The 27,719-nt window shown below is 45.0% G+C and overlaps 1 protein-coding gene and 1 long non-coding RNA gene across 2 annotated transcripts in view; one reads left to right on the top strand and one right to left on the bottom strand.

Moving 5' to 3' along the window:
* Copg2 (COPI coat complex subunit gamma 2) overlaps positions 1-27,719 on the bottom strand; it is a 124,701-nt gene that overhangs the window by 5,260 nt on the left and 91,722 nt on the right. The window lies entirely within an intron of this gene.
* On the top strand, positions 14,850-27,327 carry LOC121463400. Its single transcript, XR_005976435.1, has 2 exons — positions 14,850-15,100; positions 23,663-27,327. It is a non-coding gene; the product is annotated as an uncharacterized LOC121463400 (long non-coding RNA).

The following is a 27,719-nucleotide window of genomic DNA, read 5'->3' on the forward strand; positions in this document are numbered from 1 at the left end:
CTTCAAGAGGGGATGATATTATTTTAGGACAAGATAGTGAGGAGGAAAGGAATGGAAAAATAACAGATGAAAATAACAGAGGTACTGACTGGAAGGAGAAACCTTTTATTTGGGTTAAAAGACAGGAAGGAGAGAGGTTAACTCCCCAAAGGAACTTTGTAACCTATAGAATGGTTCTGAGGTGGCACAGTAATGAGCGAGACCATGGAGCCACAGAGGTTTCCAGAACTAAACTCTGATCACAATGAGTGTACGGAGAAGAGAACAGGAAGGAGAGCTGGAGTACACTTGTCCTGATGTCTTGGCATAGACTTTTTAACTAACGGGCTTGGTGGAAGGAAAGGGAAGAGCAGTGTTTCTTAACTGTGTTACAACTGTAAAGTCACAGACTTACTGAATCAGAAATTCCGGGGGCTCAGCAGGTCAGAGGAGGCACACAGAATGTTTAAGATACTGCAGAGGACAGACAGGAAAGTTTGAGGTTGGATTTGCTGGGGTATTGTTAAGGAATCTTATAGAACCAACTGAAAGTAAGAGAAGTGAGACCACAACCAGGAAACCGTGTGTGCTTGAATGGCGATAAAATACACAAACTGAGGTTGGTTCAGAGTGTCACACGTGTCGGGCAGAAAGAGGAGCGCAAGGATTGCTAGCTCGACAGCACACAGTCTAAGAGCAAGTTGCATGTAAACTTCTTGTATACACACCCACCCATGTGCTTAGGAAGTCAGTAGTGAGTGACACTCAGATGCTAGTAATAGTGATTCCCTTGATTCCCTTGTACATAAGCCTGCTTGGGGTAGCGTAGTTTTTTTATGGCCATAGTACTTCTTATCAGTAGGCTCATTTTCTATGACCAAGGACCGTAAAAATGCTGTGAAATATTCCTGTCATCTTCCCAGTAACATGGGCAAGATAACTCAAGAAACTCATCGGTTGGTAAGTAAACATTTCCAAAATATTTATTTATATTGTATATATTTAATATGTAAAGGTAAGCAACTTGTTACTTATGTTAAAAACATCACTGTTTCATATTATAGTATGGGATCATTTTGTAACATATAAAAAGTGTCTTCTATTGAAAATTGCATTTAAAATAGTTGGACAACTATCCTTAAACATGGTTTATATTGTAAAACATTCTTAAATTTTTTCATTATCATTTTAATGATTCTTGTGAAAATGTGCTTCCCCCCCCCCCCAAAAGGGAGCTAGGTGAAGGCTTTTTCAAACTCAGAATGCAGTGTATTTACTATAAAAAGTGTGTGTGTGTGTTGGTGGGGGGGAGTTAATGACAACTGTTATTTACAAAGCAGATGTGTCAGGAAGAAGGTGGTGTAGGGAGGCAGTTATTAAAGGAAAAAAGGGAAGGAAATCAAGTGATAACCAAAAACAGGACACTCGGGAGGGAAGGGTAACATTCAGGAAACTATGGATACAAAGAAAGGAACATGTGATAGAAAACAATTAGGGTGTGTGTATATGTGGGTGTGTGTGTCCATCCTGGGAGTGGTGGCACACACCTTTAATCCCAGCATTCAGGAGGCAGACGCAGGTGGATCTCTGTGAGTTCGAGGCCAGCCTGGTCTACAAAGCTTGTTCCAGGACAGTCAGGACAACACAGAGAAACCCCATCTCAAAAAAACAAAACAAAAAGAATTAAGTTGTGTAAACATGAAACAAAGCAAGTGGCAGGAGTCCTACTAAGGAGCGAACAGAGAGAACTAGAGCAACTGAGCACAGCATAGAAAAAGCAGAACTATGAAAATAGACTGAGTGGTAAATGTGTAACAAAAAAAGAATATGGATAAAAAAAGCAAGGTAAAACTTACCCATACATGGGAAAGGCCATGTGAAGATGACATGTTGGAAAAAAAGTCTTGGCATTGGAATTACATCAAAAGGAATAGAATGTAGGTGGACGCTAGCGCTCTATGGGTTTGATAACTTTGAGTAAATATAGGGCTAGTTAGCTTTACAAGATTGTGAAGAGTGAGGTTAGTAACAACCAACAATAAAATAAGGCCAGTAGAATGAACGTATAAGCCAAGGAAAGGACTAGAGAACTAAAGAGAGCCCAAATATCCTGATGGGAAATGGTGAGTGGGAGAGAAATAAGTGGGATAACAATCATGGATAACAAGAGGAAAAGGACTAGGAAGAATATTTAAGTCTAATTTCAAACAAAGTGGAACTTAAGAAATGAGCAAAGAAACTGAATTAAGCTGGGGAAAGGTGAAAAGGGCACATCCATGCCTAGAAAGCAAGCTCAGTGTCAACAGAATGATGTTAGGAAGCACTGATGGAAGAAGGTAAATTTAAAAACACAAGGAAAACCAGATACTGGTCTCCTAAAAGAATAACTTTTAAAGAGAAAAAAGTAGAAATGAAGAGTAAACTATCAATCATACAGTGCAGACTGTGGTTAGAACATGTTGTATGTGACAGGATGAACAGGGAAGGGAAGGAGGTGGTTCCCGAAGGAGGGTGCAGGGTCTGTACAAGAAGAGAAATCACTGAGATGCTTGAGTGAGGACATAAGTGGTCACCACCCGAAAGCGAGGGGCATGGAATGGGAGAACAAAGGCCAGGGAGGACAGGGGGCCATCCACAGCAGTGATTCTTAACCGGGGGGTGGGGGGTGGGGGGTTCCACCCGAGGGGGGGTGGGCACGGCCCCCAGGTGGCCTATCAGAACACCAGAGGTGAGGCAGTGATCTGCTCACAAATACTAACAATAACATCAGTTAGAAGATGGTTCTGATAGGCTACTGGGGGGCCATGCACCCCTGGGTGAGAATCACTGGTGGAAGGCGGCGGGGACTGGAGATGGCTACAGAGAAGGAAGGGTGAGCAGATGGAGGCTGTTGAGTCCAGGCAGATGGAGACATCAAAGTCATGACCATCAGACTTGGGAGAAAAGGTCCCGCTGGTGCAGGGGGATGACAGTGAGCAACTGGATGCAGTGCAGAAGGAAGGTGTGAGAAGGATGAGAGCTGTGTGAAGTTTCCTGTCAGGAGCAGGAGTACAGTGCCAACACTGTGGTCCCTGCTGAGGACTGAGGTGGAGGAGCGAGGCTGAGATGGGTAGTGTTCAGAATTAATGAAAGTTGAGGCCTGTCATCCAGGGTGAAGTAGGAAAAGAGGAGAATGGAGCCAGTAACAAAATAGAGATGAAGGAAGGAGTTGAATGTTGAGGAGTGGGAAGAGAAGCAGGAGCATTAGGAGGAAGAGTCATTATGATCAAGTCAGGGTACTGTCAGGATGGGGTGGATTGTGTGGAGCAGAATACCCAAATCACACAGTGACAAGAACAGAGAGGCAGATGCTTCCTGAGAGCTTTATCAGAGCATGACTGGAAGGATGTGAAAGGAAGCAAAACAGGCTACAGGGAACTGTGGATGTGGGGTTCTAGAAGGAACTCATAAGCCTGGGTCACAGGGCCTCATGGGAGGAGGGTGAAGAAATGGTGCAGCCAGTCTGATGAAGCAGTGGGTGTGGAGGACAGGTTAGGCGTGTGCAGGGGAGGGGGGATGCAGGTTCAGAGATCCACAGAATACACCAGAGCATCAAAGAGGGCATCTGAAGGGGCTTCAGACATTGAAGGTGTGACATAGGGCAGAAGAGATTACAGCATGAGAAAGGATTAGCTGGGCACAAGAGATGGGAGAGGAGGTGTGGAGTTTGGAAAAACATGAGCGCATAGAAGAAGAGCTGGACCACTGGACCAAAATGAGAAATAGTAGAAGGAGCAGACAGCTAAGAGAACAGAGAGTACAGAGAGCTCAGGAAAAAGCACCACACCACACCAAAGAAGAGGAGAGATAAGAGTAAACCAGGTGAGCCAAGCTGGGAAGGAAGAGAGTTTGGGCAGGCCAGCTAAAGCAGGAAACAGACTGGGAAGGCACCTACTCTAGGATTACCATGTTAATGAAAGACATGGGGAGACGATAACTGCTTTGAGGGAAGGCCCCAAAGGTAGGAAACAACTTTGTCTAATGCAGTAAAACTAAGAAGCTAGGACAATTAATAGTGAGATCAGTCAGAAGTTGACTCAGATAGTACACTAGAGACAAAGAGGCTGGTGACACTGCAGCGAGGACAATTTTAGGAAGGGGACAGACAAGAAGGGAAAATCACTGGAAGGTGGCAGAGAATGCTACAATACAAGCACAGTCTTTCAGGCAAAATATGGGTGGTGGTGGTGGTGGTGATATAAAGGTTAATTTATATCCAAGTAGAAAGAAAGCTATTAAAGCTGCCAGAGGAATGTAGCAGATAGAGATTGGCTTTCACCTAAAAGAGCTGATTGGAGAGACAACACTTGGAAGGTACATAAGGGGCAGTAAGTAATGAGTTTGCAGACGGGCAGTCTTGATCGTGAGCTGATTACGAAAAGGACAGGTGGGATCCAAAGTTCCCATATGGAGGTGTCTGCAGGCATCAGGACACAAGTCACCATCAATGTCAAAGCACAGGAGCACAGCAGAGAAGAAAATCCAAAGCCCAGATATCTACAAGGTAGTATACTTAAGAGAATATGGCACAGAGCCACTGTGACTTATGTTAGATCCAGAACATGGGAGAGTGTTTACATGCAGTAAGTTGCACAGGCAGTATTGGTGGATAATCTCAGGAACATGGAGATGAACCCATGGACACCAAGTCCAGAATGTGGGTAAAGAGGCTTGTAAATGGTGGAGGAGCATCTGTTGATCAATGCTGAGAAGACATTTTGTAGGGTTAACTCAATCCATTCTTCCCCTTTTCAGGGTGGCTAGAAGTCTGTAATTGGCTGACATAGAAGGCAAGGTGGGGTAAGAAGTTGACATTGGAACCCACTGAGCATTATGAGTTTAGTATTGGGGGTAAAGAAGGTAGGCAAATGAAAGGGGAGGAAACTAGGCTCTAGGAGTAGAGGGCTTTGGAGCTGTGTGTGGGCTTCTATTCTGGGTCAGCTGATTCAAAGGGCAAGAGAGGACATGGAACAACAGGCTAGAAAGTAGTGATTACTTAAGAAGAAGATTTAACATCTGAAAATGGGTGTATGTAGGTAGCATGCCAATGCCGAAAGCAGAAACAAATGAAATTGGACAGCCTATGATCAATGGAGGTTCTTTTAGAGGGGAAATGGAAATGATTATTAGAAAGGAGAAAAAAAGAGCTTTGTGGGAATTTGTTTCATGGGATGGGAAGAAAGAGGTTGAATTATTATTAGCAGGGGAGAAGTGGACAAAGGCTACCAAGAAAAAGAAAAGGTTGGAATCAATGGAAAAACTGGTAGTCAAAGACCCTGAAGAGACAGTGGGATAAGGAGAAGAGGGAGCAATGAGAATGGGTTAAAGTGAGTTGATCCTTATGAAGAAATGAAGAGTATGGCTTAGATATGAGGCAGGGAGCCTTCTCTTGGCTAAGAAAGAGAAAAACGCAGCAAGAAAAGATATGGGGAGATTTCTGATGAGGAGGAGAAAGACAGCTATGGAAGACAGATGGAGATGAGGCACTAGGTTGGACAGACAGCACAGAGTATGGTAGAAGTGGCACAGGCTAGTAGCGACATAGACAGAGACTGGACCAAAGAGAAGAAGTGGTTCCAAGGCTACATGAAGGTAAGCACATCATAAGCTCATGGAGGTGGGGCATAAGAGGGGATAAGAGAGAGGGGGAGAGGGAGCTAGAGAGAGGGAGAGAGAAAATAGAAAAGGGATAGAAAGTAAATGCTGTCGAGGGTGTAAACTTTTGGTCAGATTCTTGGGATCTAGTAGGAAAGGGTGGGTGGATTTAAGGTGGGGTTTGGGATAGGCACTGAGTGAAGGTAGAAGGCAGGGTTGAGAGTAGTAATGTTGGAGGTGGAATTGAAGACATAGGCATAGAGGTAAACAATTTTCTAGAACTGAGCTTGTAAATTCTATTTTGAGTGATGAGGATGATTAATGCAAGTTGAAGAAGTCTTCAAAGAGAAGAAACTAGAGCAGCTTTAAGTATAGTAAAAAAGGGGGGGCAAAAGCAAGGGGCCATTTTTATGGGAAAGAAGAGATTTGCATAAAAGCAGTATACTCTGCAAAGGCTCATTGTGTCTCTGCTTAGAAAGAGGAAGGGAGATTTAAGGAAAAGAAATCAAAGTCCAGAGAGGATCAGGGTGCAATCAAAGATATTGACATAAGGATGGGAGAGTACAATGGGTAGGGTCTTCAAGAGAATAATTCTCATAAGGACTGGGGTTGCAGTATGTCATGTTTGTGAAGGGAGTGAACACAGGAAGGAAGGAGGTAGTTGGAGGAGAATGTAGGTCTCAATGCATGTAAGAGTGCTTGATGCTTGAGTAAGGAAAGGACATGAGTGGTCACCACCCGAAAGCGAGGGGCATGGAATGGGAGAACAAAGGCCAGGGAGGACAGGGGGTCATCCACAGCAGTGATTCTTAACCGAGGGGGGGGGTGGGGGGTTCCACCTGAGGGGGGGTGGGCACGGCCCCCAGGTGGCCTATCAGAACACCAGAGGTGAGGCAGTGATCTGCTCACAAATACTAACAATAACACCAGTTAGAAGATGGTTCTGATAGGCTACTGGGGGGCCATGCACCCCTGGGTGAGAATCACTGGTGGAAGGCAGGGGGGGGGGGTAGGGACTGGAGATGGCTACAGAGAAGGAAGGGTGAGCAGATGGAGGCTGTGAGTCCAGGCAGATGGAGACATCAAAGTCATGACCATCAGACTTGGGAGAAAAGGTCCCGCTGGTGCAGGGGGATGACAGTGAGCAACTGGATGCAATGCAGAAGGAAGGTGTGAGAAGGATGAGAGCTGTGTGAAGTTTCCTGTCAGGAGCAGGAGTGCAGTGCCAACACTGTGGTTCCTGCTGAGGACTGAGGTGGAGGAGCGAGGCTGGAAGAGATGGCTGATACATAGGTGTGATGGGTGTGTGTGGCTGGTTGTCCATGGAGAGGCAGGTTGGGGAACTCAGGGAACGAGATGAATGCTAAAGGAGGAGGAAAAGGAATCATGGACTGGAGTACCCAGCAAGAGAGCTGTCAACCCACCAGCAATTCAGAGTGGGGGTGTGTGGGTACGTGGTATCGTGTGTGGGAACAAAATGAGCACAGAAGACAAAAACATGCATGGATAGGAACACAGTAAAGCATGAAAGATCCATTTTTCCTGTGCACATTTTTAGAAGAATGTGAAAGGCAATGTGATATCAACTCATGCTGCAGATGTAGAATGCTGGGAGGATCCCTTAGTTCGGGCCATGAGAAGGCAACTTTGAGTGCCTAGGTATGGGAGTATAGTGGTATAGTATGACTCCAGTTTAGTGAATGCAATGAAACACTGGGCACCAAGGGTAGCTCAGAAAGGGAGCACTCATGGAACTGTCTACTATATCAGCTAGAGGATTTACAGACAGAAAGCTCAAAGCATAGCAAAGCATAGTGATAAGATAGTATTTTATTATACACAAGAGAGAAAAGCAAAAGAAATGGTTATTCAGAGCCCAGAAGTAAGAGGTTAGAGGTTTTCAACCCGAGGGAGACCTGTGATAGCTAAGACACCCCATTTGGCAAGAATGAGAAAGAAGAAAATGAAGTAAGTAGTTTAGTAGGAAAGAAATAAAAGGCATGATCAGAGGATTAAGGAGGGCATTACATCGGGAGAGATATGGCAAAGACCATGGGCATGGGAATAAAAATAGGGAACATGCAGAAACTTGGTCTTAATGCAGGCAAAGTGCCTAAGAGGACCCAGGGAAGACAAAGAACATGGCAGAAGACAAGTGTACAGCAAAGAAGCAGATGAGACCAAAGCAGAATGAGGGAGGGGTGGTCATGGGTACTTTATCACTGATGTGCATAAATGAGGGAGAGAATCCAAGTATGTCACTGACTTTAACATAAACATGGAAGGTTAGAGGTGAATTTGGACAGCAGATGGACTCAGCACTGCTAGCTAGGCACAAAGAGGCTTACAATAGTGGCAACAATGAGGACAGGTCAACAGCACAGCAGACACCAAGGGAAAGATTCCTGAGTCTATGGATTGGTTGGGAGGTGACAGAACAAGCAAGGCTGGATGCTGACAGGGAAGTGGAGGGTTTCTGGAAAACAATAGTAGAGAGGCATAGGGGAATACCATGCAAAATTTAAATTCATATTCAGGGCAGAAAGAGAGCCTGCAGTTGGCTGCCATGGAGAAGTGCCCAGTGGGAGTCAAGGTGGATCAGAGGAGCTGATAGAAAAAGAGAAGAAGACTCAATTCAGGAGAAAATGGAAAGATCTTGTGAAGTGGTTTTGGCTAAAGCAAATGGGCCACTATACAAAAGGGGGAGTCTGGATGTAAAGCTCTCTAAATGGGGGCGTTGTCAAATCTCAGGGGACAAGGTAGTAGGATGGGAATATCAGTGTCAAGTTTCAGGAGAAAAGAAGTGAAGCAAACTCCAAGTGCTGCAGAATAGGACCCTTAGGAAAAGGTAAAGTAAAGGGTCAAAGCGACTTGGCTTTATGACATGCACTTTATGACAGCTCTTGAACAGATGGCACTGGAAGGCAACCTCAGGGATATGGGGAAAGTGGAAAGAATTGAGTATGTGGGTAGATATAGGATGCATGTAGATGGTGGAGGCACAGCCGGGTACCAATGCGGAACAGCCACTTCGCAGTGACCACTAAATCTGTGCTTCCACTGTTTAAGACTGGCTGAAAGGAGAGAGGTGTGCTTGTGCTGTACAACAGAGAGACTGTGCAGGGTCAGGGGATTAGTGAGCCTTAATGCAGGGAATCTTCTAACCTCATGAAGTTTGTAGGTTTAGTTTGAGAAGGTAAAGAAAGTAGGTAACAGTATTTTTACAGGATACAGCAAGGTTCTAGGGATTTGAGGATTAGGAGTTCACGGGTTAGGTTTTTATTGTTATTTGTTTTATTTTCTTGTCAAAGAGAAAGAGATAAAGAAGAGAAACAGGATGAAGATTGGCATGTGTATAAACAGTAGGACTTCAAAACTGAGTGAGTGTTAATCTTATAATGTAGTGGGCCCATATGAGAAAAAGAAAACAAGAGTGACCTGGACTATAGGACTGATAGTGAGAAGGCAACTGCCACAAAGAGTGCAGTTCCACTTTTTAGAAAAGGATTCTGGTGCATTAGAAACAAGAGAAGAAGGGAAGCTTCAAAGGCAGCAGTGTAAAGACTTTTGAGGAACCCAGTGACTCTGATGAAAGACAACTCCCACTGCAATCCAAATCATTGCAATGATAAAGCAAAAGCAGCCTAAGTGTATCTTGAAGCCGGAATGAATGGAATATCAATAAAGATGACAGCTGTTGGCTGAAGAAGAGAAGGTGATAGGGAAAGTCTTCCTGCAAATGGGTCCAGGAAGACTCCTATGAAGAACAGAGCAGGGGAGGGGATGAAGTGGCAGACACTAGGTGGCTGAGAGAAGTATAAGCCTCAGAGAAATGGGAGGATGAATTCTGTAATGTAGGTAGGAAAAAGAGGAACAGGCGACAGGACAATAATGCAGTCCCAGAGTGGCAGTCACTTATGGAAGACAAATGTCGTAAAAGGCACCCAGGGAAGATGGAGAGCAAGAGTAGGGTGGAAGGGAGAGAGGCTGGCAACAACAGGCTAGGAAGCAAGAGGAGAGGTGCCAGAGTGGGAATGAGGGCACTAGGATGACTCTGCCAGCCTTCAAGGCTGGGGATGGGGAAGGCAAAATGGAAGATGAGTTTTTAAAGCCTTGAAAGTGCTTGGATACTGCAACTTTGGCCCGGTTCTCTGTACAGACTGGTGAGGGATGGATGGCTGGCACGGAAGGTTGGCTGGCTAGGGTGAGGTTTATTTGTAGTGGGCTGAACATGGGGAGATGGGAGGGTTACGTTGAGAAGGTACAAGCCAGGATACAGGTATTGAGCTTAGCCCATAAAAGACTCCACCTCGAGTACAGAGGCTGATAAATACAGGCTGGTGACTAAGCTGAGGTTCCTAAAAGATAGAGAGCAGCTGCAGCAGGGAACGGGTGATAAGGATAACAATGGTAAAGTGCTGATCTGTAACAACAGGACAGATATGACAATAGAATGCTCTGCCCAGAATCTTTGTGATACTGTAAAGAAGAGGGAAGAATCAGAAGTGGGACGGGGGATAATAAGCAAGCACAAGGCCCAGGTTAAAGTAGAAACTGTTGTCAGAATGTCTGAAAGTCCTAATTGCTGGAAGTTATGAGGAATGAGGAGGAATATATTTGTTTAAAGTTCTCTTACACAAACTAGGCTCCCAGAACATTGTGTGTGAAAGGAAACGGAGAGAAAGGAAGTGATTCCAATTATTGAGTGTTGGGTCTGTACGACATGGGGTAAGCACCAAGATGCTTGAGTGAGGACACCAAATGGTCACCACTAGGAAGTCAGAACTGTGATATAGGAGAAAGAAGACCTGAGAGAAGAGGGGGTCATCCACTGCAGTGATTCTTAACCGGGGTGCGGGGTGGGGGGTGGGGGGTTCTACCCGAGGGAGTGGGGTGGGCACGGCCCCCAGGTGGCCTATCAGAACACCAGAGGTGAGGCAGTGATCTGCTCACAAATACTAACAATAACACCAGTTAGAAGATGGTTCTGATAGGCTACTGGGGGGCCATGCACCCCTGGGTGAGAATCACTGGTGGAAGGCGGGGGGGTAGGGACTGGAGATGGCTACAGAGAAGGAAGGGTGAGCAGATGGAGGCTGTGAGTCCAGGCAGATGGAGACATCAAGTCATGACCGTCAGACTTGGGAGAAAAGGTCCCGCTGGTGCAGGGGGATGACAGTGAGCAACTGGATGCAGTGCAGAAGGAAGGTGTGAGAAGGATGAGAGCTGTGTGAGGTTTCCTGTCAGGGGCAGGAGTGCAGTGCCAACACTCTGGTCCCTGCATTGAGAAAGGTAGATACTGAATATGTGTGGCTGGTTGTCCATAGGGAGGCAAGAGCAGAGGAGAATGGAGTGAGGGGAGCTCATGAACAGAGATGACTGCTGAAACAGGAGGGAGAGTTAGGGGCTAGAGTGCCAAGGAAGAGAGCTATAAGTCCAGCAGATAGAGTGAGAAAAAAAGTAAAAAACATAAAAGAAATACCTGAAAGACTATTAGGAGGGGAGCTATGGTTGTTGGGAGTCAGAAACAACACACATTTGTAGATCAGGGTGGTGAGCCTGAATGGCTGGGTAGAGCACGTGGATTTTGTATAATTTGCCTAATGAAAGGGATATTGGATATATTTTCATTTGTCAGGACCATGAAAAGAATTCCCATGGAACAGGACAACTACTGTCTGACAAATCAGATAGCTAAAAGAATGGCAGATGGGGAAGGTTACATACTGGGACTATGTAGAATTGTTGGGAAGCAGGATAAATAAGTAACATATATCAACAATGAAAAGGAGAGGAAGTGAGAAGTTTTAATTTATGGAAGTCAGAAAGATGAAAAGAGAAGGAGTCCTATGGGCTGCTAAGATTGCAAGGACAAAGAGGGGGTGAACTCAGAGAATCCAGGGACTCTATCATCTATATGGGCAAAAAAAAAATTGAAATCATTTGAGAGAAAAGGCTGTGACATGGATAGAATTTAGGAAGGAAGCAATGGTAAAAGAGGTCTAAAGAATGAGGCTGTAGAGGCAGCCATGACCATTGAGAACCACTGAGTCAACAAAGGGCTTGTTGAGTAAGAAAAGTTACAGGGCCCAGGTGGTGGCAGCACGCGCCGTTAATCCCAGCACTTGGGAGGCAGAGGCAGGTGGATCTCTGTGAGTTCTAGGCCAGCCTGGTGTACAGAGTGAGTTCCAGGACTGGCTTCATACATAGCTACTGAGAAACCCTGTCTAGAAAAACCAAAAAAAAAAAAAAAATCCAAAAAACGCCCAAAAAAAACAACCCCCCCCCAAAAAAAAAAAAAACAAAAAAAAGGAAAAGAAAAAAAACAAAAACAAACAAAAAAAAAACCCCAAAAAACAAAACAAACAAAAAAAAGGAGGAAAAAAAGGAAAGATATAGGGAACATCTTTTGCAGAGAACACTGTCACCAAATTAGCACAGCTAGGATTGTCTGGATGAACTAATGTAACAGAAGGACTCAGTAGGGCTGGCTGGGAACAGAGGTTGGCAATAATTGTAACAGTAAGGGAAAGCTAGGAATATAGTAGGCATGAAGGGCAGAGCTCCTGGGTCCATGAACTGACCGAGAGCTTGCAGGAGAAATACCATTGCATACAGGGAGGATCTGCAAGGTATCTAGAAAGGACAGCATGAGAAAATAAAGAGACGGCTGTGCAATGATTACATTCATATTCAGGGTAGAAAGAGACACACTAGAGGTGTGATGGCATGGGAAAGTGACAAATGAGAGTCAAGTAGGGTCAGGGGAGTTAACAGAAAAACAGAAGAGGAAGCAATTCACAAACAAACTTTATGTATTTGTGATAGTTTAAACAAAGGTCAAGGGGGCAACAATGAAAAACAGAAAAGTAGACTTTAGAGTTTCGTAGCTGGGAACAGATGTCAGGGGACAGATTTATAGGATTGGTGGTAACATTGTCAGATTTCATAAGAGGAGAACAGAAGCAAAAGCCTGGGTGTTTGTAGAATGGAAGTGGATGGCATTTGTAGCAAAGAGACAAGAGTAGCTTGAATTAGAGGAAACCAATTGAGGTACATCATATGGACTCCTGCACAGACACCTGTTAGGCCGCCTAGAAACATGGGACTGGACTCATGAAGAGAGTCCAGTAAGAGTGTACATATGGGATGCGTGCAAACGGTGGAGGCACAGCTGGGTACCAATGCGGAACAGCCACTTCGCAGTTGACCTCTGAACCTGTGCTTCCACTGTTCAAGATTGGCTGAAAGGACAGAGGTGTGCCGTGCAACAGAGAGACTGTGCAGGGACAGGAGATGTGCTGAAAGTGGGCAGAGGGTTTCAAAACTCTGCAAGGTTTGTAGATTCAATATAGATGGTAAATAGGAAAGCTTGTTAATAATGCAAAGTAGGGTTCAACTGAAAGGTTTCCTTTGTTGAATGAAGGGCAGACTAGAACGGAAATTGGTTCTTGTGCAAGAAGAGGCCTTTAAAGTGGTATCATTCCTATTGTGAAGGCAGGTACAGGCTAGATATGGAAGGAGAGTGGGTGATCTAGATAATCTTTAATTGTGGAGAAGCAAGTGCGACAGATAAGGTTGTATTTGGTTTGGGGAATCTTTTTTGTGGAGAACTGCAAGTAAGATGGGCAAAAAGCAGTAAGTGCAGGGTTGGTTGTAGTGTTCTGTGCTTCTTTTTGATGGAAGGAAGGGAAAGAAGAATAATAAGACTGGCGTGAGAGGGTGAAAAAGAAAAGGGCAGTCTTACATTAGGCCAATTGAATATCCACACCAGTGACACTGAATGGCTGCAGAAGAGAAGGTGACACAGGAATAGAAAGAATATGAGCATGTGAGCACAACAAAGACTAGACCATATACTACAGAAAAAAGAGGTGATGAAGTCACTGATAGATACTAGGTAGATGAACAACAAAATAAGAGTCACAGCAATGAAACAATTCAGCCAGGGAGGAAAGAGAAGAAATGCACCAGGAAGAGATATTGCTGCAGGAAGATGATGTAGTACACAGAAGACAGACAGGGCAGAAGACATACCCAGGGAGCATGAACACCAGAGACTAGGTTAGAAAGAAACAAGCTGGAAACCATCAAGGAATAAAGATGCATGGGAGATCCCAGGGTCAGAACGATGGCACTTTAGAGTGCCCAGAACAGCTTATAAGCCTCAGCATGGGGAAGGAAAAGTAGAAAAGGGTAGTCAGCAATAGCTAAGGCAAAATGCTGAATTATTGTCTTGAGTGTTCTTGCAGGAGCAAAATTGAGGCCAGGCTCTTTACTACGGATCCGGCGGAGAAGGGAGGGTGGGTGGGAAGGAGAAAGGGATGGGGCTTACTTGGGGTGGTGGGGAGGGCAGGGTTGGGAGTAGTGGGGTAGGGTGGTGTGGGGGGGTGGAGGACTGGGATGGGATTTGGGTGGGGACACGAGCCAAGTGCCAGGTATTGAGAAAATTCTACTGTTTGAGCTGAAAAACAATTCAATGTCTAGTGTTCAAAAAACAGATGGACACCTGATGGGAAAGATGGGATCTACCCAAAAGAGAAAGAGTAGCTTCAGGTGGGGAGGAAAGGAAAGAGGAAGGTCAGGGATGCTTTGTATGAAGTAAGGATAGACAAAAATACAAGATGGTTCTTTAGGACTCACTGTCTGTAACTGCAAAAGAATGGGGGAAATTAAAAGGGATAATAAATGGTAAGTAAACAATAATGCAATTGGGGTAAAATAAGCAAACAACATGATTGGGGTAACATCAAAATGTTCGACAGTCATATTTTGGTAGGGGTGACTAGGATGAGGCGGAATGTGTTTGAAAAAGAAAACGGCTCACTTATACAGACTGGGGGTAGGCACTATATCAGTGTGGAAGAATTAACAGCAGGGAAGGAAGTAATTCTAAGTGGAGAGTATCCTATCCATTTGAGATGAGGAAGCACTGAGATGCTTGAGTGAGGACACCAAATGGTCACCACTAGGAAGTCAGAACTGTGATATAGGAGAAAGAAGACCTGAGAGAAGAGGGGGTCATCCACTGCAGTGATTCTTAACTGGGGGGGGGGGGTGGAGGGGTTCCACCAGAGGGGGGGTGGGCACGGCCCCCAGGTGGCCTATCAGAACACCAGAGGTGAGGCAGTGATCTGCTCACAAATACTAACAATAACACCAGTTAGAAGATGGTTCTGATAGGCTACTGGGGGGCCATGCACCCCTGGGTGAGAATCACTGGTGGAAGGCGGGGGTGGGGTGGGGACTGGAGATGGCTACAGAGAAGGAAGGGTGAGCAGATGGAGGCTGTTGAGTCCAGGCAGATGGAGACATCAAAGTCATGACCATCAGACTTGGGAGAAAAGGTCCCGCTGGTGCAGGGGGATGACAGTGAGCAACTGGATGCAGTGCAGAAGGAAGGTGTGAGAAGGATGAGAGCTGTGTGAGGTTTCCTGTCAGGAGCAGGAGTGCAGTGCCAACACTGTGGTCCCTGCTGAGGACTGAGGTGGAGGAGTGAGGCTGGAAGAGATGGCTGATACATAGGTGTGATGGGTGTGTGTGGCTGGTTGTCCATGGAGAGGCAGGGACAGAGAAAAATGGAAGCAGTAGTTAATAGGAGCTGAAAGAAGGAGATAAGTTCAGGGGGGAAGAGCAGTAGTAGTCACTGTAGTCAGGGACTGGAGTACCCAGGAGAGAGGTGTCAGTCAAGAAAAGGATGGGTACTTCTGTGTTAGGGCTGTATAGGGCAGGAGTGAAGAGGGTGTAGGCATAAGACAGAAGCGTATTTGTGTAAGAACACAGTAGGGAAGCAAAGATATCTGAAACACATTTTAGAAGGATGTTAGGAGGTGCATGAAAGGATTCTTGAAAAGTTTCCATGAAGTAAGAACCCATAGTCTTGGGCTATAGCAATGTTAAGGCTGAGTACATGTGGTAAGGGATGTGCATCTGGGACAGCTTGAAGCAAAGATGCCAAATGTGCATGGGGTAAAGGTAAAGAGGAAAGTACAGTCTTGAGACCCCTACAGAGTTAGTTGCACAGTTCAGAAATGATAACTAGGGAAGCGATATCAGTACTTTAAGGGATACCACAGAGGCATCACAAGTGAAATGATTAACTGGGTTTTGGAGATGCAAGGGTGAAAGTTTTACAAATCACATAGGGAACATGACGTAAGAGTGATGATGTCATATACTGGGTAAGAAGAACAAGAAGGAGAGCCTGGGAATATAGCTTAGTTGGTAGAGTACTTGTCTAGAATGCAAGAAGCCCTAAACTTGATCTCCAACATCAGATACAACTGTGGTTAACAGTACACTGGGGAGGGAAAGGCAGGAGGATCAGGAGTTCAATCAAGGTCTTCCTTGGGTACACAATGAGTTCAAGGCCTATACTACATGAGACCATGGCACAGGAAAAAAAAATGAGAAAGAGCACATAATGAAGTCCTAGCAACTGAGAGGAGAGGGCTATTGTGAGCATACTAAATGAAATAAACCAAGAAAATAAGGCAAATGTGAGGGATTGAACATGAAGAAGTACAAACATTTCCTTCTAAGGATGAAGCTGTGGAAGAGAAAGAGCATGGCCTAAGTAAGCAAGGATGACAGAGGCCAAGGGTAGTGAGACTGCAGAGGGAGCACTATCTCAGAAATAGTCTAGGTCAGGGCTGTCCAATGAAGGACAACAGGAGGGAGGATGAGGGGAGCAGCTCCAAAAGAGTTGACAACTGTCCAGAATGGTGGAGTCAAGAAGCCAAGATGTTTTTAGAGGTGAATTCAGATAGCAGTATATGGAGACACAGTTTCCAAATGAAGGGCATTCAGATTCTAGTAGACAAGTCAAGTAGATAGGGTGAGTGGTGTCAGGGCCAGACATGTGAGGCAGAGCAGAACAGAGACAAATGCCTAAAGTGATCTAAATTAAATAGGGAAATCAGACAGCACGGCATTTTAAAATGGGACATGCATAGACAGTACCGACAAGTAACCTTGGGGACTTGGGAAAGGTCTACTCCATACTGAGACCATTATGTTAGCAGCAAAATACTTGCAAATGGCAGAGGTGCAGCTGGGAACCAATGCGAAACAGGCATTTCGCAGTGACCACTGAGCCTGTGCTTTTGCTATTTAAAAGTATCTAAAAGGAGAGAGCTGTAGTGCTTGGCAGACAGACAAGCATTGGCAAAGAGTAAAAATGACAAAAGAATGTGGATGGCTCATCAAACCCAACAAATCATTATAAATAGATTACAAAAGAGCAAACTTGTTCTGCCAGAGAACATCCTGGGGGAGAGTTAGTATGTCTAGTCGGCTTCTTTTTGGGGAGGGTTGATCTAAAGGAAAACAGGTAGGAAGAGGAAGCTGGAGAGTGGGCCTTGTGTAAGAAAAGGATGTTAAAAATTGAACACAAGTGTGATACAGGCAGGCAATAAGGAATGAAGCACTGGGAGATGTACATGCTGTGAATGGGTGGGGTCTACGGTAATAGGTAGGGGGTATTTCCTTAATGGACCCCTGTTGGTGGCATAGAAGTGATAAAGAGGAGAAAGTATGAAAAGTACTGGGTAGACTTTCAAGTTTTGTGGGAACAGGAAGAAGAAAAAAGAAGAAATCAGGATGACAGTGGACACAATGGGCCGAAAAGGTAGAGGGAAGAATCAGTAGATGGTAAGAAGAATAAAAATGATTCTAGAAAAGCACATAGAATGTGGAGAAGAGGCAAGAGTTTGAGTAGTGAGGAGAGGTTCAGGAAAGCACTGGGAGATGTATTATCTGACGAAGTGACAGTACTACAGACAAGCAAAACCTTTTTTCTCTTGGCGAGGAAAAGAAGACATAGATCAGAAGCAGAAAGTACATTGCTTCAAGAAAGCTACATCAAAGAGTCAACTATAGGAGACAGGGCAGAGGAGACACCCAGAAAGAACAGATCAGAGCACAGGGAGCAGGGAAGAAGGGACACAAGCTGGACAGGAACAAGAAAGCGGGAAGTCCTAGAGGCAGAAGGAGGCCCTTAAGAGTGCTCCAGTCAACTTGCAAACCATACTTTGGGAAGAAAAACCAAACCAAATCAAACAAGGACGGGAAGCAACCTGCAGGGAGAAATGTGATCTTAAAGCCCTGAATACTGCTATGTACGAAGGAATAAGCCAGGAAGGGAAGGAAGTGCTTCCAACTAGAGAGTGCCTGGTCCGTATGAGACAGGGAAGAAAACCCTGAACTGCTTGAGTCAAGACATAAGTGGTCACCACCAGAAAGCTAGGGTCATGGAATGGGAGAACAAAGGCCAGGGAGGACAGGGGGTCATCCACAGCAGTGATTCTTAACCAGGGGGGGGGGGTGGGGGGTTCCACCAGAGGGGGGGTGGGCACGGCCCCCAGGTGGCCTATCAGAACACCAGAGGTGAGGCAGTGATCTGCTCACAAATACTAACAATAACACCAGTTAGAAGATGGTTCTGATAGGCTACTGGGGGGCCATGCACCCCTGGGTGAGAATCACTGGTGGAAGGGGGATTGGAGATGCAAGAAAAGAAAGAAAAGGCTGGAGTGTCCTGAAAGAGAGCTGTCAGCTCAACAGCATGTCAGAGTGAAGGTGGGCACCCTTGTTTGAGGATGAATAGGCAGAAATGAGGGCAGAGGAATATTAAGAGGCAGATGCTCTCTGTGGGCTTTTCAGGAATAGTGTCAATTGAAGAGCACAAAAGGAAACAAAACAGTTTACAGGGAGCCATGAGAATAAAGTTCTAAAAGGAATTTACATAGACTCTTGGGTATAGTATGCAGGCTTGACAAGTAGTTGGACACAAAGATGAAGGAGCATGTTAGAACAATGGGTGTGGAGGAGAGATGAAGCAGAGAGTACATACCCAGGTCTACAGACTGTGCATCCCACACAACAGCTGATAGGTTTCCACTGTGGTGGGGGGTGACTATGCTTCACTGCAATAAAGAGTATGGCAGGAGAAAGGATCAGCTGGACCCAGGAGATGGGAGAAGAGGTTTAGAGTTTGCAACATGTGAGAAACCAAGAGAGTTCAGGAAATGTACTAAATCTAAAAAGTGCACTGAGGACCAAGAACAGTGTCAATTAGCCTGGTCATGGTGGTGAGAGGCTTTTAATCCCAGCACTCAGGGTGCAGAGGTAGGTGGCTCTATGAGTTTGAGGCCAGCCTGGTATGTATACAGAGTGAGTTCCAAGACAGCCAGGTTATACAGCGAAAGTATGTCTCAAAGAAGGTAGGGGGATAAATTGGGAACAAGAAAACTAGGAACTCTGTTTTTAAAGGCTGCAAAGAGAGAGAATGACCATGATTAATTCCATGGAGAAAAAGCATGGCCGGAGCAGTACAGTCAAAGGGAGAGGAAAGGTGGCCAGAGTCTAAAGGGGAGCAAGGCTGCAGGGCTGTGAGCACTAGGAAAGGGTGGTGACTCTTTATCAGAGGGCAAGGCAGGATGATGACAGGTCGGAAGAGTTGTGACCAGAAATGACTGGATGTACCTTGGTAGAAGTAGGGTTTTAGGATGGTTAGCGGTGAAATAAGGCAGTAGCTGCTCCAAATAACACTAATTGGGCCACTACAACAAGGATCTTGAGGACCAAAGGTATAATCTCTGCACGGGTACCTTGCTTTTTAATTGCAGAGGAAGAAATGAAAAGGTCAGTAACAATCATCCCAAAGACCCAGACTAACAGAAGACTTGAGTGATGCTGTAGGGAAGATATGATGAGAAACGGGGGGTTAAAAGAGTAGCTTTCACAGGCAGACTAGGATCAGGGCATGTTCTGTGTGGAAGAATAAACAGTTGGAAAGGAAGGAGGTGTCTAAAAAGAGGGAGTGTGACTAGGAAGCACCGAGATGCTTGAGTGAGGACACCAAATGGTCACCACTAGGAAGTCAGAGCTGTGATACAGGAGAAAGAAGACCTGAGAGAAGAGGGGGCCATCCAGTGCAGTGATTCTTAACCGGGGGGGGGGGGGGTGGAGGGGTTCCACCAGAGGGGGGGTGGGCACGGCCCCCAGGTGGCCTATCAGAACACCAGAGGTGAGGCAGTGATCTGCTCACAAATACTAACAATAACACCAGTTAGAAGATGGTTCTGATAGGCTACTGGGGGGCCATGCACCCCTGGGTGAGAATCACTGGTGGAAGGCGGGGGGGGGGGGTAGGGACTGGAGATGGCTACAGAGAAGGAAGGGTGAGCAGATGGAGGCTGTTGAGTCCAGGCAGATGGAGACATCAAAGTCATGACCATCAGACTTGGGAGAAAAGGTCCCGCTGGTGCAGGGGGATGACAGTGAGCAACTGGATGCAGTGCAGCAGGAAGGTGTGAGAAGGATGAGAGCTGTGTGAGGTTTCCTGTCAGGAGCAGGAGTGCAGTGCCAACACTGTGGTCCCTGCTGAGGACTGAGGTGGAGGAGCGAGGCTGGAAGAGATGGCTGATACATAGATGTGATGGTTACATGCAGACTTGGTGCAATCAGTCTGATGCAGAGGACCAAGTGTGGTTGCAGTGGTGGATGTGGAGGACAGGTCAAGTGAGGGTGCAGGCTCAGAGGTCCACAGACTACACCAGAGCATCACAGAGGGCATCAGTGGTTGGGAGGATAACTGCTTCTCAGGGCAGTGAAAGGTAGAGCAGGAGAAGGGGTTAGCTGGACCCAGGACTGTTGTGAGGAGGCAAGGGATTTGTAATAGGTGGGAGAGGATGAGAGAAGAGCTGGGCCACTGAGTTAACAAACTAGCGTAAGCAGTGGGAGGAGCCAGCAGCTGAGAGAGCAGAGGTACACAGGGCTCAGGGGAAGGCACCACACCAAGGACGGCACAGTAGGAGTGAAGGGAAAGTAAGAAGCTGGAGACTGTGGAATGGAGCAGTCAGCCAGGGGAGCAAAGAGCATGGTCTGGGTGAGATAGAGGAGGACAACAGCTGAAGGAAGCATCTGCAGCAGGCTGTGGTGAGCACGATACCCATGAAATATTGGGACACTATGTTAGAGGAGGCCACAGTGAGTTAGATATAAAGGTCTCAGACAAGTAGCTGACTTGCTTGTAATGTGAAGAACTAGGAAGCGAGGCTGGCAAGGGTGGGTTCCAACAGCATGGACTCGGGAGAACTTGTTTTGGACACAGAGGCTGACAATGTCAGGAATGGGTGAAGGTCGGGAAGGGAGCCGAGAAGGGAAGACTGATGAGGAGTTCGTGCACTGATTGAAAGGCAGCAGGTGAAGTTAGTAGTGTAAGCACAGTGTTGGTGACAGAGAAAGGAACAATCTGCAGGGGATGGTGGTAGAAAGTTTAGAGCCCCTGTATGTAAGAAAAAGCGATCTTTGGCTTGCTAGTGAAAGGTGGTGTTGAGCTGGATTAGGGCAGCTGGTGTGGGAAAAAAAGAAGAGGCATTTCAGTCTCCTGAGCTTGTGGTGGATTCAGTCAAGGATGAGGGGCCACTATGGAAAACAATAAAGCAGACAGTAGAGTTCCCTAACTGAAATCCTTGGCAGATCTCAGGGGGCAAGTTTGTTGAAAAGATGGTATTAATGTCAGATTTTAGCGGGACAGAAAAGATGAGCAAAAGCCCGGAAGTTTGTAGAATGGAACTGGATGGTGTTTATAGCAAAGGGACAAGAGTGGCTTGAGTTAATTTAGAGGAAACCAGGTGAGGTGCACCTCACAGACTACTGCACAGACACCTGTTAGAGCCACCTCTGCAATGGGACTGGACTCATAAAGAGTCCAGTACTAGACTCTCATGAAGAGAGTCCGGTAAGAACGTAGATATATGATTGTGCAAACGGCGGAGGCACAGCTGGGTACCAATGCGGAACAGCCACTTCGCAGTTGACCTCTGAACCTGTGCTTCTACTGTTCAAGATTGGCTGAAAAGAAAAGAGGTGCGTTGTGAAACAGAGAGACGTGTAAGGGGTCTTGGTGAAGCCCAGGGTAGGAAGGATGTTCCAACTACCAGGCAGGAAGGACCTTCTAGCCGTTCAAGGCAGGAAGGACCTTCTAACTGTCCAGGGTAGGAAGGACGTTCCAACTACCAGGCAGGAAGGACCTTCTAGCCGTTTAAGGCAGGAAGGACCTTCTAACTGCCCAGGGTAGGAAGGACCTTCCAATACCATGGGAATCTCACAGGTTCAGGGTGAAGGTAGGTCACTAGTCCATGAGCAGTGGAATGAGCCTGGCCTAGAAGGCCAGGTTCTGGTGACAGGTTGGGCTTAGGCTACCGTGTGCTTGATCGAGAGGAAAAACGGTAAGGAAATAAAAAAGAGGGTATAGTGTGGTATTTACATAAGGAGAATGTCTTCAAATATAAATACAAGTATAATGAATATTGTATTTCCAAGTGGCAGCAAGGAAAAGAGAAACATCCAATGGGCTTCAAGTAGTGTGTCAGCAACAAGCAAGGCTATGTTCTTTTTAGGAGGTTTGCAACAGAGGTGAGAAAGTGAGGAGTAGGATGTGGTAGGACTGGCTTTACTCTTCTGACTTGCTGCTTGAAAGAAGAGGAAAATGTTTGACATGGGAGAGCTGAAGGAATGACAGTCTAAGACAAGGAGCAGGTAGAATCAATGAAAACCCCAGATCAGTGATGTAAACAGCTTCAGTAGGTGGGACAGTGATGGGAAAAATCTGAGTATGAAAGCAGATACAGGAAGAAAAAAGTCCTGGAGACGAGAGTCATGAGTACGATCAAGTGGCATGTTGTAGGTTGTTTGAGAAAAGTATGGGCCACAGAAAAAAAGCAGAGGTTTTCTACTAACTAGAGGGCAAAAGCAGAACAGGCTTCAAGCAGTAGGGCTGTGGAAAGGGAAGTAGGCATATCAAGATGATGTAGCAGTGGAGTCAGCTGGAGAAGACAGGGCAGAAGAGACACCCAGAGAGAACAGAACAGAGCACAGGGAGCAGGGAAGAAGGGACACAAGCTGGACAGGAACAAGAAAGCGGGAAGTCCTAGAGGCAGAAGGAGGCCCTTAAGAGTGCTCCAGTCAACTTGCAAACCATACTTTGGGAAGAAAAACCAAACCAAATCAAACAAGGATGGGAAGCAACCTGCAGGGAGATCTATGATCTTAAACCCCTGAATCTTGTTAGAATGGTACAAATCTGCAGCCAGGCTCTTTACTTTGGGTCTGGTAGGAAAGGGAGGATGGTAAGGATGGTTGCAGGGACAGGATTTGGGCTAGGGTTGATACAGCTCACTGGATTGGATGAAAGGCGAGCTTTGGAAGCAGTGGGGACTGGAGTGGAGACATAAGCCTAGTTTTAGGCATTGAGAAGACATCTTGCTGAATGGAGCTCGCAGATGGTTCTAGGTCCTGTGTTTATAGTGATGACTAAAGCCTGGGAGAATACTGAAAATGCTCAAGAGAAAAAAAGAGTAGATGATGAAAGGACAGAAATAAAGGGTGAAGAGCCAGTCTGTAGGAAAAGAGAAGGAAGGCATCTTATCTGTGCAGAAATAAACAAGCATAAAGGTGGTTCCAAGAGGAGAGTGAAGTTCTGAGGAAGTGCTAAGATGCTCAAATGAGGATTTCAAGCAGTCACCACTAGAAAGCTCCAGGCATGGAATTGAAGACTGAAAGTCTGAGAGAACAGGGGGCCATCCACTGCAGTGATTCTTAACCGGGGGGTGGGGGGTGGAGGGGTTCCACCCGAGGGGTGGGTGGGCACGGCCCCCAGGTGGCCTATCAGAACACCAGAGGTGAGGCAGTGATCTGCTCACAAATACTAACAATAACACCAGTTAGAAGATGGTTCTGATAGGCTACTGGGGGGCCATGCACCCCTGGGTGAGAATCACTGGTGGAAGGCGGGGGGGTAGGGACTGGAGATGGCTACAGAGAAGGAAGGGTGAGCAGATGGAGGCTGTTGAGTCCAGGCAGATGGAGACATCAAGTCATGACCGTCAGACTTGGGAGAAAAGGTCCCGCTGGTGCAGGGGGATGACAGTGAGCAACTGGATGCAGTGCAGAAGGAAGGTGTGAGAAGGATGAGAGCTGTGTGAGGTTTCCTGTCAGGAGCAGGAGTGCAGTGCCAACACTGTGGTCCCTGCTGAGGACTGAGGTGGAGGAGCGAGGCTGGAAGAGATGGCTGATACATAGATGTGATGGTTACATGCAGACTTGGTGCAATCAGTCTGATGCAGAGGACCAAGTGTGTTGCAGTGGTGGATGTGGAGGACAGGTCAAGTGAGGGTGCAGGCTCAGAGGTCCACAGACTACACCAGAGCATCACAGAGGGCATCAGTGGTTGGGAGGATAACTTTGCTTCTCAGGGCAGTGAAAGGTAGAGCAGGAGAAGGGGTTAGCTGGACCCAGGACTGTTGTGAGGAGGCAAGGGATTTGTAATAGGTGGGAGAGGATGAGAGAAGAGCTGGGCCACTGAGTTAACAAACTAGCATAAGCAGTGGAAGGAGCCAGCAGCTGAGAGAGCAGAGGGTACACAGGGCCTCAGGGGAAGGCACCATTCCGGGAAGGTACACTCAGGATTTAGAGGGGAAAGAGAAGATGAAGCTTTCACTTCAGTTGTGCTAATTGGAGGTGGCAGTACCTTGAAAATAATCGGGAGCACTATGTCACTGAAAATCACGGCAACAGCGCTTCCAAACCAGAGAACCACTGTTCCACAATGGTAGCCCTGAGAAGCTAGTCTGGTTATAGGGGAATTCAGAAAGCATCTGGACTCACAAGAGCTTGCCCCAGGCTCAGAGGGTGGCAAAGGTGGGAGCAGTGAGTACAAATCAGGACGTGATCAGATAGGGCTAGAAAGACTCCCGAATCCATGCACCAACTGGAAGGTTCCAAGAAAAGTGTTGAGGAAGAATCAGCATGTCTCTGAAAAAATTCACATGAGAAAAATATATGGAATGGTCTTACAAGGATTAATCCTGCATCCAAAGTAGACACTGAAGAAGGTGGCAATAGGCGGGTAATAAACATTTTGAATCCAACTAGTCACACAACTGATGGGAAATGAAAGGGTTAGAGGTGGACAGAACCAATTGAAATTGTGGCTCACCCTTGATAATGGAGCCAGTGCAGGAAAGCAAAAGGCAGAATTCAGGGTTTCCAAGGTGGGAGGTGTCATCGGATCTCCAGGTTAAGCAATGAATGATACAAAGACTTTGAAGGCCTAAGCAGAGTTGTCTTTATAAGAGAGACAAGTCAGGTAACAAAGCCTTCATGCATTATAGAAACAACTTCACTGATTTTAAAAGACAGAAGAACAAAAATCACAGGAAAGTAGTGATACCATCACATGGTTGAATATAAAATCAGAAAATATGAATTAGGTTTAAGGTTTAGTGGCAGGAAGATCACAAGTTCAAGGCCAGCCTGAGATACAAAGGGAGACCCTGTCTTAGAAAGAAAGAGAAAAAAAAAAAAGAAAAAGGAAAAAAAGAAAAAAAAAAGAAAAAAGAAAAAAAAAAAGAAAAAGACTTAAAAAAAAGGACTTTAAAAAGGGGGTAGGGAACGATGGTAATTGAGAAAAGAATTGAACATAGGTTGAATTATATTGAACATGGCCTGCAACAAAATCCACATGTCCCAAATGGAAAAGAAATACTGCTAACGGAACTGGGTTATGTGACTAGTGTTCATTTTACATCATCTGGGATTTACTTAGGACACTTTGAATGGTCAGATGGGTAGGAGTATTGCTTACTGAAGATATATACTGAATAAAGGAAAATAGGAATTGTATATATTAAGAACTTATCAACAGAGAATCTAAATGCCTAAAATCTTCATCAGCTATCACCTGTGAATGGGTTGAGTAAGGAGAACAAATGGTCACATAGACATGTGTTTGTGAACAGCTTGATCAACAATCGCCAGTATTTGATAGCCAATGATGTTTACAGGTTGAGCAAAGAAAGGTATAATTAACAGAATAATATTCTGGAGAATACTAGAAGGCATGTATCTTTTGAATTGCAGAAGAATTGATTTTAAAACTGATATAAGAAAAAAAATTTAAGCAATTTCAGAATTAAACAAAATATTATCTATTATTTACTGTGTCTGGTGCCAGATCAGATATACACAAAGAAAATTATTTGTCCAATTCACAGAATCAGCATGTGGTAAGGCCAGAACTCAAATTATTACACCTATCTATTAAACCCATATTTCTCTTTAATATGCTATATTATTTTCAAATTGAAGGAAATCATAACCAAGAACTTCTATTTTTTTTCCCTTGTGACCATAAGGAAAAATATTTTTCTGAGATAAGATTGATATTAGAAAGTGAAAGAATTTGAAGTACTGGTTAATTTTTAGAGTATCTGCAATGGAAAATGTTGAAAAAAAGAAGGATGGGAGGATAGGTAAGGACTCCATTACCATCTATGTCCTGGTATTTTACTTCATTCTTTGCAAAGTAGAGTTGAGATTGGCTATGGATTAAAATTTCATGAATTTTAATAAAAACTAAAGAATAGAAAGGAGTAATCATGCATATGGTAATCAAACACCAAAATGTTGAAACAAGATTAGACTTTATAACCACATTCTGCTACTGATCAGGAAACACTCTGAATCTAACGTAAGGAAAATTCTCTCTAATTGCCAAATTTTTATAAACAAAACCCAAATAGTCCATAGCCAGCAGACCAAACATTGAGACCTTTGGGCTAATAATGTGTAAGATCTGTTTTAAAAAGAAGTTCCCTCCTCAGTAAAGAGGGCTGAGGCAGTGTCTATTACTCCTCTCTTGGGAAAGTGTGTACTCTTACTGTTGTTTTCCTATTGTCTATGTAACTACTGTGATTTTAATACTGTTGGTTTGTGTATTTGGTATTGTAAAACTGTACTTATTCTTTGAATCCCATTCCCTGTGGACTGGGTTCCTGAGTTATCCCATATTAGAGGGCATCTGAAGAGCTTGAGTAGCTAGTATTCTCAACTGCAAGGGGCTGGAATCTACTACGGGTTCAGATTTCACTTCCCTTTGTAATTAAGTGGTAAAGTAATGACAACCCTTAAAAATAAAACAGCCCATAGGTATCGCGAGAAGTGTAGTGATTGTAGAGGAATTCTGAAGCAAGGAAAAATGGCTGTTGGAAAAATAATATAAAATGCAGTCTCCTGGGATGATGGCAAAAGACACTGAGCTACATTAAGGCCGGATCCAGATATAAATGTGTAACAATGGCAAATAAAACTAGCTTTACTTGAGAACAGAAAGCTTAATTATTCTTAGCTGACATACTTCAGATACACACACACACACACACACACACACACACACACACCTAGAGAGGAAAACAGACCAGGAGAGAAAAGTGAAGCTCTAAGGAAATGGAATGTGTAAAAAATCTCACAAGGGAATAAAGGAAGCAATGGAATTTAAAGACAGATGGCCTAAAGCTCAAAAGAGAAATGTCACAGTCCAGATAGGAAAGTGTCTTCCCACCAGGGGGACTCAGCAATGGTGCCAACATGAATCTACCTCGTGCCAGAGTCTGAGTAGTCTAGTCTAGCGCCCAACACAGTTAAGACTGGTCAGGGGTTCCCATGAATGAACATTGAAGAAGGGAGTTAGGAGGGGGGCTATCAAACAAATGGAACTAAGCCCCAAATGTAACTGAATGATGACTGGGGATAACTATTTACTAGTACTTTATGATTTCTTGTAACTCTGTAACTTCCCTTATGTTTGTTAATATTGTTAATTTCTGTATTTCCTGTACTTAATTAGTAGTAAAAACTGTTTAACTATAATGTGGTGTGTGTGCTTATTTCTGGGAAAGCTGAGTAACTACTGTTAGGTGGTCTATGTTGAGTATGGGAAAATTGAGTGAGGGAAAGACTTCAATTGTGATATATTCCAACATTTTATAAAGGATATATTGTCTAGACTATCCTAAGTCCTCAAATAAATACTATCACTGGCACTAGCAGTTGGCTCTCTTTTAGACCCCTTATGCCACCTCCACACCAAGATTGAACATAGGTCAACTAAATGATAAAGCCTTTCTCAAATATGGACACAAAACGGTTGACTAAACTACTTATTAAGCTGAAACATTGCAGACCACAGCCTTATACAACAAGATGCTTAAAATGACGTGTTAAAATGCCAGCCATCTACTAAATAACCAAGTTTTCCCAGG

Source organism: Microtus oregoni, unplaced genomic scaffold (assembly GCF_018167655.1).
Source record: "Microtus oregoni isolate MIOR12 unplaced genomic scaffold, Mior012 000026F_ref0000081, whole genome shotgun sequence".
Lineage (NCBI taxonomy): Eukaryota > Metazoa > Chordata > Mammalia > Rodentia > Cricetidae > Microtus > Microtus oregoni.